The sequence below is a fragment of the Gossypium raimondii genome, chromosome 3 (genome assembly GCF_025698545.1).
Source record: "Gossypium raimondii isolate GPD5lz chromosome 3, ASM2569854v1, whole genome shotgun sequence".
NCBI classification, from domain to species: Eukaryota; Viridiplantae; Streptophyta; class Magnoliopsida; order Malvales; family Malvaceae; genus Gossypium; species Gossypium raimondii.
This window is the reverse complement of record NC_068567.1, coordinates 43,080,317-43,091,461: the sequence shown is the minus strand read 5'-3', so window position 1 is coordinate 43,091,461 and position 11,145 is coordinate 43,080,317. Positions and strand designations below refer to the sequence as shown.

At 33.5% G+C, this 11,145-nt stretch overlaps 1 long non-coding RNA gene across 4 annotated transcripts; it reads right to left on the bottom strand.

Moving 5' to 3' along the window:
- Positions 1 to 2,038: 2,038 nt before the first annotated feature.
- LOC105794338 (uncharacterized) lies at positions 2,039 to 9,675 on the bottom strand. 4 transcript variants are annotated; one of them, XR_001133876.2, is made up of 9 exons: positions 8,938 to 9,673; positions 8,530 to 8,608; positions 8,345 to 8,420; positions 8,225 to 8,247; positions 8,044 to 8,144; positions 7,667 to 7,799; positions 7,414 to 7,545; positions 5,898 to 5,990; positions 5,552 to 5,797 (listed from the first exon to the last, which is right to left on the bottom strand). It is a non-coding gene; the product is annotated as an uncharacterized LOC105794338 (long non-coding RNA). The 4 variants fall into 4 exon arrangements; XR_001133870.2 differs by having other exon boundaries at positions 8,230 to 8,247; XR_008194470.1 differs by lacking the exon at positions 5,552 to 5,797 and adding an exon at positions 2,039 to 3,648 and having other exon boundaries at positions 8,044 to 8,247; positions 8,938 to 9,675.
- Between the last annotated feature and the right edge of the window lie 1,470 nt (positions 9,676 to 11,145).

The following is an 11,145-nucleotide window of genomic DNA, read 5'->3' as shown; positions in this document are numbered from 1 at the left end:
TGTAGAAAAAAGTAACGGGTTTTTGAATTATGATTCTTTGCTTAACTTATGCTCCCACTTCATTACCTCTCGGCTGGGAAATAATCACCACTGAGTGGTTGACCTTGTAAACTTTCTCCGTTGATCCCTCATCTAAGGTGCAAACATCTCCTCCCTCCGAGCCTTTGATATTTTCAAAGAATTCTAATTCTTTGTTATCCATTAGACTTTACACTAGAGCTCTGAATTCGGTACACTCTTAGATCTCATGATATTCTTTAGTGTGGAACTCACACTAACTCCTCACTCCTTTGGGTATCTCCTCTGAATCTTGAATAATCAATCACATGTCTATCATTTTTTACCAAACCCATTTTAGTAGGGATTTCACCTCCGCAATATCGATTTTGGTCCTCTTATCCCCACTCTCGATTATCGCATTTACCCTTTGGTCAGGATGACTGGGCAACGGATTTCCTGACACATTAGGTCTTTAGGGATCATCAAACCTTACAATCCCCATCTTAATAAACCTCTCAAACAACTTCTTGAATGCAGTACAGTTCTCAATTGAGTGTCTCGTTATTCCTGCGTGGTACTCGCACTGAGCATTTGCATCATACCACTTTGGAAAAAGAGGTTGCATGGGCTTTAAGTAAAACGAGGATACTACATGCGCGTTGAACAGATTCTGATATAACTCTCCATATGTTATCAGGATAGGCATAAATTTGAGTTTTTCTGTGTTTGGCCTTGAATTGGATTCTTACCTCGAAGGGCCTTGGTGGCTGGTCGTCAAGCTCCTTGGTTGCGCCTCTATGACCGGTTTTGAATAGCTCTTATTGTACACGTCTGGGATATTTACTTTATTTTCTTTCTTTATCGGGGTAGACCTTTTAGCACTTTTCCCTGCATCTATTTTTCCATTCCTTATTGCATTCTCAATCATTTCTCCGGACATAACTATATCTAAGAAGCTCTTGGTAGCACTACCTAGCATATGGTTAATGAACGGGGCTTACAATGTGCTTATAAAAAGCATTGTCATCTCCTTTTCCAAAAGAAGTGGCTGAACTTGTGTTGCCGCCTCCCTCTATCTTTAAGTATATTGCCTAAAGCTTTCATTTTACTTCTTTATGTTTTGCAGCGTAATTATATCGGGTGTCATGTCGGTCACATAGTTATATCATTTCATGAAAGCCTATGTCAAGTCTTTCCATGAATTGATTTTGGCAAGGCTCAGTTGATTGTACCATTGGAAGTAATAGATTAACAATTGGTCATTATTGACGTATCCCGTCATTCTTCGACAGAACATTGTGATATGGGCTTTAAGGTAACTAGTCCCATTGTATTTTTTGAATTTTGTAGTTTTAAATTTTGGTGGGAGCACCAGATCCGGAACTAAACTTAATTCATTGGCATCGACCCCACAAAGGTAGTCAACAGTCTCCATAGCTCTGAATTTTTCCTCCAACCACTTACACCAATCTTCTAGCTACTTCGGTAGTTCTACTCTTGCCCTCACCATTTTTACCATGTTGTCCAAATTTGGAACAATGGGGTTGGTTGAATTATCTTCGGGGTTGGAACCTGAACCCATTGGGTAATTCACCGGCCCTGAGGTGCCAGCCTGGTATTGTTGTGGTCTTATGCGGGTACTCTTCGTGGATATGTATCTGGTTGGGCTTGTACGTTTACTAGGGTAACGCCCGAGGGGTATGTAGGGTTTTCATTATTGTCCCCAGAGTTAATCAAATTACTCTTCCCTTTTTCAATCCTTCCGGCCAGTAACTAGATCAACTGGCTTATTATGCTTCTTTAGAACTCCTGTATTTGGTCCTTCATGTCTTATTACACCTTAGCTAATTGATCTTGCAACTGTTTGCATGTCTTTCTGAATTTGTTCTAGTCTCTCTAACATTTGATCCATGGCTTTGGTTTTACTGCGGGTACCATAACGATATTCAGTTGGCAAATTCTTGGTGGTTTCCAGGATAACTGTCATAATTTTAATTAATTAGGGTTTTTTTTATGAAATTTAATACATGTAATGAAATTTAAGGCTAATGAATAAATGCAAAAAAAAGCATTGATTCTGGTTCAACTCAATTAGAATAACTTTACTAGAAAATAATTTTTTTTACATAAAACGGATACATTTTACATATATGACCTTGCCCTAATACCCAAAACCTTAACTTTCCTAAGAAGCCAATCTAATTCTTGGCCCCGATCTGATTCTGATTCGTATTTAGGGCTGAATTTTTTCCTCTTCTAACTTCTTTATCCTTTTTCCCAACTCCGAACTCTTCTTTTCAAAGTCTTGCTTTATGATATCTAATTCAGACGGGATCACTTGCAAGTGTTCTTTTATCAGTCGGATACTTTCTTAACTTGACGAAAGGACATTGTCATTGATTCTTTTACCCCACCATCAATCGTATTCTAGGGTCGTCATGGGATTTGCGGCAAATCTTTTCATTTTGTGAGTTTGGTTCTATGCGTTCGAAATTTTACGAACCTTCTTTTTGTAATTGTCACCTTTGTATGCAAACTCACATTAAGCCAACCATTGCGCTACCGGAATAAACTGCCTCAACCTATACTGTCTCAATACAAGTAGAAGGGCATATCCAACAACTCGCTATATCCCGAGAAAAGGGACCCAGTCAAAGTCTCCACATCGGTACAAAATTTTATCAAGGATCATCCAAGGGGCCCTCCATTCAACATTTTCGTCTTTGAGACTCTGGAGAATTGCCATCCACTTTTCTTCAGAAATTTTGTCTTGTCTTTGGATAGCCATAAATTCTTTCAGCGGAGAATAGTTTTTGGAGAACACTCGATAAGAGAATTTTTCTATCTTCTAGAAGTGGCTATGAAACCAGACTAGCAAGAGCTGTGCACATCTGATAAATCTTCCTTCACCCGCTCTCTAACATGCACTTAAAGATCTAAAAGTTTCAGCCAAAATTACCGGGACTGGAGTGACCCTTTTGTCAAGTCGGTCAAATAGATCTAAAATTGTATCATCTACTTGCCCTAGTGCTTTGGGGAAGATGACCAACCCATAAATACTGAAGGCGAAAATGTCGACCATTTTTTCCGTATCCGGATGTACCAAGATCAAATCCCTCAGACTTTTCCAATTGATGCATTTACTATCTCTTTTTTGTTTAATCCGAGTCGCAACCCATTGCTCGCTCATCCCAATTATGTTCATTAGTCTCTTTAAGACAGTCGGGATATTGGCGACTCTAGAGTAGGCTTTGTTGATTTAGATCCTTAGGTAACGGAGCAAAGTGGTGTACTCTTCTACGGTTTGCACTAGGTCTAGTTTCCTAAAAGTGAAGCAATTATAGGCAAGATTCCAATACTGAGCGAGAGCTCGGAATAGGTACTTATCCACTTTGACATCGAGTAGATAAGGCAAATCACCATATTCATGGTAGAATAATTGTTTGATTTCATCATCCCATTAATCCCAAATTTCTTTCTGCTCTTGAAGATTATTCTGAGTCACACTAATGCGGGTGAAATCCCATAATTCCGACATGTTCCCCTCTGACAGGCAGTCGTCTTTCTCTTATTGTCTTTTCTCGGACCATATTCACACAGCCGCATTGTCTTCCACTTTATCAAGAAATCCCTTTTCCATGACAAGCTCTGTGTTTAGCAATTGAACACGAATCAACACCCTTTTCTAAGATAAAAATGCAATGCAATAACAACCAAGATAAAAAGAAACAAGTTAGTACATTTTATACAAAACAAGAATACAAAGCAAGAAATAATAAATAGAACATCTATTCGGATGACCACTAAAGGTTTGATATGGTTCTACCTAGGGTAGGTTCTTAGGGCTCATTATCTGCGGTTTGGTTCTAAAGTAAGGGTACCAAAACCAGTAGATTTCTCAATCCTCACCCATTATAGGCTCATACGGACTGATTTTAGTTCAGGGTAATACATTTCCCTATGTCCGTGCGGAGGTGAAAACCTCACGAAAACATAGGTACGGATGTATCCCGAAAGCGATCCATTATCCTATACGGAGGTGAAGACCTCACGAAGGAATAGCATTTCACTCCCACTTAAAAAGGGTAAAATGGAACGATTATGCCATGCAATATATGTGAAAATATACTAAGAGAAACTCGAACCAATAAAGCAGACATATTAAATCATTATGTAACCCAAGATAATAAAAACATTATTTACCACTAAAATAAAATATGAAGGATGAAATACAAGGAGGGGATCGTCAATTTAAACTAAATTATCAATTTTCGACAAAAAGACCAAAAAGTAATCAATTTGCGGCTTGACTCCCTTATTTTTAGATAGACTTTTTATTTTAAAAAAGACAAAAATGAAGTCGCCACCAATCCTTTTTATTTAGGTGAGACTGGAGCACCTCAAAACTTGGTCATTTTAATAAAATGTTAGATTAATTAAAACAGTACTTTTCAGTTTACAAAATTCATGAAATGGGCGCGGGAGTCAGTTACATATAAAGAAGGGTTAGCACCCTCATAACGCCCAACATTGGTACCTAGTTAATTACTTAATATCTTGATGTTGAAAATTGAAAATTCGAAGAGAATTCAAAATACGATCACTCCTTGGTTGGTGTTATTTGATGGTATTAAAAATATTCGATCTAAATTGAATTTTTAATGAGGAGACGTTCTCATTTTGGGTTGATCAAGACAAAAAATCATGTCTCGTAAGTTGGGGCACAAAATCTCGAATTCTCGAAAATAAGAACGCTCACCGTTTAATTATTGCCCAAACCTTATATTTTTAATTATTATTATTCATTTTATTTATTATTTTTTTAAAAAAAATAATAAATAATAAGGGATGTTCGATTATTTCAGATCAAGGAGAAAATCGTACTCCGTAAGTTAAGGGCACAATTTCTCGAATCCTTGAAATAAGGAATATCGCCTTGGTTCAAATTCCTAAATATACAATGTCACTACACCAAAACAGGCTTTTAGCGGCGCTTTTTTAGGCCTTTAGCGGCGCTTTGAGAAGCGCCGCAAAAAACGCCGCTATTGAATGCGTCGCTAACTTTTGCGGCATTTTTAAAGATAAACGCCGCTAAAAGTCAAGATCCCACAAACTCCGCTATAGACCATGAGCTTTAGCGGCGCTCTTCCCACAAACGCCGCTAAAGACCATGACCTTTAGCGGCGCTTTTCTCACAAACGCCGCTAAAGACCATAATCTTTAGCGACGTTTTTCCCACAAACGCCGCTATAGGCCATGACCTTTAGTGGCGATTTTCCCACAAACGCCGCTATAGATCAAACCTTTAGCGACGCTTCTCGCAAAAACGCCGCTAAAAACATATCATGCAAAAAAATTATTTTAATCAAATAATATTTATTTTTATGATAAATATTATATTATGTTTTATTTTTTTAATTTTAACTTTAAATATACTTTTAAGGATAAATAAAAAATATTATTTAAATTAAATTTTTTATAAAAATGATAAAAGAAGGCAAATAAAGGAAGCTTAAATAATAATAAAAATTAATAAAAGTGAGAAAACATAAATAGTTAATAAAAATTATAAATTATAAACCTCAAAATTTAGGTAAAATCAACACCAATGCAATGCAAGCCATTGTTGAGTCTAATACAAGTGAAGAAACTAAGATTCTATATCAGAAGAAGCAATCTCTTTGCACACCATTTCAATTCTTAGTAAGGCCTTCGAAAGTAGTTGATGAAAGCCGACATACACATCCGATGTGTTCCTTAAACAACAATGTATGTCTTTGTGTATGGGGACAAATATCTGAGCAAAATGGAATAATCATGGAATAATAGATACAAGGAAGAATAAATATATCATGCAAAACAAATGATTGATTCAAAGTGTTAAGATAAATACTTACTTTATCACAGTCCAATAGGCAGTAACCCAGCTTCCTTTGTGAAGTCCATCTTTTGACAGCTCTATAATTATAGCCACTCTCCGGATTCACTAACTGAGCATCATAATTTAGAAACGAAAAAGTAGTTTAATGATAATTACAAAGACTTACATGAACAAGCAAAGTAAAGTATGGGAAAGCTGAAGGTAGAAGCAAGCAACTACCTTTTTATAGAAGAAGGTATTGAAGAAATGGCATAAGAACATTATGTAAACTTGACAGATTTCAGAAAAAAAAATGTACATTTGCTTGCTTGGTATAATGTACATTATTTTCAATTAATAAATAAATAAATGGGGCTAAAAGTATGAATGAAGTTATGAAGCTAACGGATTGTAAAATGTTCTATTTGGTATAATGTGCATAGTCTAAGAATGCAAAATCTTTATAATTTTCAACCACCTGAAAGCAAGTGATGAAAATTTATTCACATACACTGCTGCATCACAGCTTCACAAGCTGGTCTAAGTTCATAGGCATCAGAGGTGCATTAAAAATAATACGAATTATTGTATATATGTAATATGCTATGGTCATAATAATCCTCTTGCAACAAAATAAGGTCTGAAAAGGGCAGAGACACATTATACCTTCATATTTTACGATATATTAGACAGTAGAATTCAAAATTCACAATTGTATATATGCCAATTTTAATGACCGAAACAATAAAACACTGCTGCATTTCTTTCTAGTTCTTCCAATAAAAGAATACAATAGAACTAAATGTTAAAGCAGAAGTGAAGATCCTGATCCAGAATACAACCCAATAAAGTATTCTCTCATAACAACCCTTCGAAAGATGTCAAGTAATACAAGTATACTAACTGAAAAAGATACAACTAGATTCTAAATTGTTAATTTACTGGACTACTTCTTTTAACACTTGGTTTGTATTTTATTTTATTTTATATTATTTTCAAATTTAAAATAAGAATTGTTCCACACAAAAATGTGGCAAGAAATTCATCAATGTACAGGAAGTTCAGAGATTTAAGAAAATTTAGCAAGCCATCCTAGCCACTGTGCTATAGTAACAGAGAATATGAGATAAAAAATATTGAGCTGTTGGATGGTGCCTCATGATGTTTTAATTTCCTAGCACTCAAAAATTAGATGGAAATTTTAATAAAGAAAAGATCTGCAAGCAAAGAAAATAATTTAAGTGTAAAAAAAAAATCAAGAAAATCAATTTAAAGAAAACCCCATGCTTGTTCTTTGCATAGAAAAAGATTAACTTTTGAATTAATAGTTAAAGTTAATAGATTCCGTTAACTTTGGAAACAGAGAATTAAAGAAATAGGTTAGCATAAATCATGAATAAAGGGATTTTAAAGTGAAAACAAGGAACAAAATGATCAAACACTGAAAAAATATAGCAGATCTAAGACTCAAAAGCAAGCAAAAAGTTAAAACCAAGTAAACACAATAAAACAATGAGAAAACTGAAGAAAAAAGGTTTTTTTTTTATGTATACCTGTTTGAAGCAGAGATCAAAAGCTTAGAAATTTGATTTGCAAAGGAATCAAAAAATCAGATCAAGTAAGGCCAAAAGGCAACAAAGATATTTTTCTTTTCGTCTCCCGCGTTTCAAACATAAGAAGCTCAGCTGTAAAAAAGGTGCAAGAACAGAGTGTGTTATTACAAATAATCATAAGGGTACTAAGTGATACTTAATTTTTGTACCAAATTAAATATTAGTTAATTCAGGTACTAAATGGTATACTAACCCCTAATAATAAAAGAAGGAATCAAATGGATTTTTGTACCAAAAATCCTGTCAAAAAGTGCATTACATATATCAGAGCAAGACCCTCAGTTGGCCCATTAACTACGGGAAGGATCAGCGTATTGGTGAAATAGCTGAAAACACAAAAAGAAAACAACATAAGGATCAGCACTGCTAAAAACTTGACCTGTATGCAAAAAGAACCAGCATTGGAGGCAAGCAACATACTTGAAAAACCTCAAACATATCATGAAATCATCGCAACATTGGAAACAAATTTATAAAACCTTTTAGAAAAAAACCAAGTATTGAAGAATTGCACAATGTACAGCATGGTTTCTTGCAAGGAAAGAAATGAATACACTTCGGATTACTTACTGTTCCCATGTAGCTCAGTAAAATGGAACAGCTGAAATTACCCAGAACCAGAAACTGTCCCTTCCACACATAGCAGTGCTCCCAAAGGCCATGGTTTCGAACTACGAAAAGAATCAAATCTTATATAATGAGGAATTCCATTAGCCTTTGTCATGCAACGCAACAAGTTAAATACATGTACCGCACATGCAAGCGCATCGCACCCTGTAATATTTCAAAACCGCCAAAAATAATTATTTCGTAAGAATACAAACTTCTAATGTAAATGGCAAAGAGAAAAGACGAGATAAGGTAATATTACCATGGTCAAAAAGTTCTCCGAGGGGACTAGAGGAGTTTGTTCTTCTTGCTTGCTTCCAATCGACAGCATCAAAAGTCTAGCAGGCAATTAGTAATACATTAAAAAAGATTGGTACTAAAAATTAAAGTAAAAAACATAACGCACCACGAGACCATAAAGAAGAAATAACTTTAAGGTGTATAAACCTGATATAAAAAATAGAAGTAACCCATGAGCGAAATGAACCCATCTTGGTGGAGGTGAATCCAATTGAGGGAAATAAACCTGAACATCGGTATAAATAAATAAACCAAATGGAAAGATAAATAGCAGAAAAAGCATACACATAGCTAAAATGCTTGTTGAAATATGTATTTTACATATGAAAACTACGTTAATTAAACAGACAGTCAACGCAACAACGGTTGTGTCTCAAACACAGAATTTTCATCACATTACTATAAAATAAAACTGCCATTTCAACGACATCTTAAGCCAAAAAGGATTTGACTTGGGGACCTCTTTGCCTTTCCTTCACAATTTGCCGCTATATGGCCCATCTGACTTCATATGAAGCATTTATACGAAACAAAGATTTGGAAAAAGGAACTTACTTCATGGATTGAAGATGTCTACGAAACAAAGGCTTGGAGTGAAACGGAGTAGAAGATCTTAAACGGCTTCAATTTAAGCCCATAAAACAACTAAGAAAAACTGCCTAAAATCCTGGAAATATGTATTTCCAGCTTCGATGATGGATCTGGAACACCCACTTGCCTCGTTGAAACAATAAGACTCCAACCATCCAGGGACTCATCAGGAATTACCCCAAAATAATAATAATTGTTAATAAAGTTCCCTACCCTATTTAGGTGAAGCCCCTTTCTAAGTCGTCATTTTAGTATGAAAATTAACCATAATAATAATAATAATAATAATAATAATAATAATAATAATAATAATAATAACAGCTCAATGAACTTTTTTTTAATTAAAAGAGCTTGTTTGGATACATGGAAAATGAAATGCAGCAAAAGAGAAAGTTGAACGTTAGAAAATGATAACAGAGAGAAAAAAGTGGTATCATTTTCTGAGTAAACGAGCAGAAAACGTAACTGAAATGCAGAAGAGAAAGTGAAAAATGCAAATAAATGCAAACAATTTTTTTCTAAGAAAAAACAAAAAAAAAAATCAGGCAAAAAAGCAAAGAGAGAGCAAGAGAGAGAGGGGGACTTGGTTTGAAGAAGAAGGTTGAAGGCGAGTTCGTTGTTTCTAGGGATTTAGCTGCTTTGGGAGGCATTGCTTTAGGGTTTGGCGCAAAGCTGAGGGAGTAATAGTGTCTGAAGTGATTATTTTTAGGGGGAAAATTTAGGGTTTTAGGGGGAATTTAGGGATAAAATGGCGTCATTTATTTAAAGTAAATTTTTTTTGTGGTAAAAACGCCGTAATTGCTAATCTTTTGCGGCATTTTCATAAAAACGCCACAAAAATTATTTCATTTTGATCAATATGACGCCGTTTTGCTCTGTTAAAATTTTTTTATTTTGTCTGCTAAAAATTATTAGTTATGTGATTTTATAAAATATTTATTATAACTATTTTTTATTAGATGTTTATTAAAAAACCAAGTACTCTCAAAAGAAATATAATATATTTTAATAAAAACAAATGATTAAATGGCTGTAATTAATTATTAAGTTAGAATTATCCAATGTAAGCAATCAATCTCTCACATATCAAATTTCATTAAAGATTGAGATGTTAATGATGATTTTATATTATTCTTTTCCAATCTAATCTCCATTTTATTAGAATTATCCATGATGTTCGATGTGGAATGATTTTAGTTTTGTATTTTATTTTTATTTGTTATAATTTGGTCCTATCCAAAATAGATAGTTATCTATCAATATCAATCATTACTTTTTTATTTATTTATCAATGTTTTTTTAAATCTAATATTTAAATATATCAAATGGTTTAGATTAAATATTTTTAAATATAAAAACATTAATTAATTGTATAAAATTTCATCATTTAACAAATTTAAAGTAAACCTTAAATCTTAAACTATTTAATATATATAATTGATCTATTATCTCTTAAATAATTTAAACTATAATCATAATTTTAATATATTAAAATTAATATTATCTCTTTTACAATTATATAAGAAATTATTTAATATATAAATTAAAAACACCAATTAATCTAAACCTTAAACCCTTAATCCTTATATTTTAAACCCTAAATCATAAAACATAAACCCTAAACCCCTGACCTCTAACCCTTAACCCCTCTTTTACAATTATATAAGAACTTAATTAATATATAAATTAAAAAAATACTAATTAATCTAAACATTAAACCCTAACCCGACCTCAAATATCTAAACCCTAAATCACTAACTCTTAACCTCTAACCTCTAACCCCTAACCCTTAATCTTTAACTACTAACCCCTAAACCTTATTTAATATATAAATTAAAAAAACACTAATTAATCTAAGCCCGAATCCCTAACCCCTAAACCTTATTTAATATAAATTAAAACACACTAATTAATCTAAACCCTAAACCCTATAACTTGACACCGAATCCATAAACCTTAAATCCCTAACACTTAATCTCTAACCCCTAACCCTTAACCCTTAAATCACAACCCTTAAACCAAAATTCCTAATCCATAGTCCCTAATTCCATAATTTATAAACCTTAAAATTGCAACTCCTAAACCGACCTTAAATCTTAAATTAACCATATACCCTAAACCATATATATTAAACACTAAACTATAATGATAATTAATTAAATATTTTAAAAT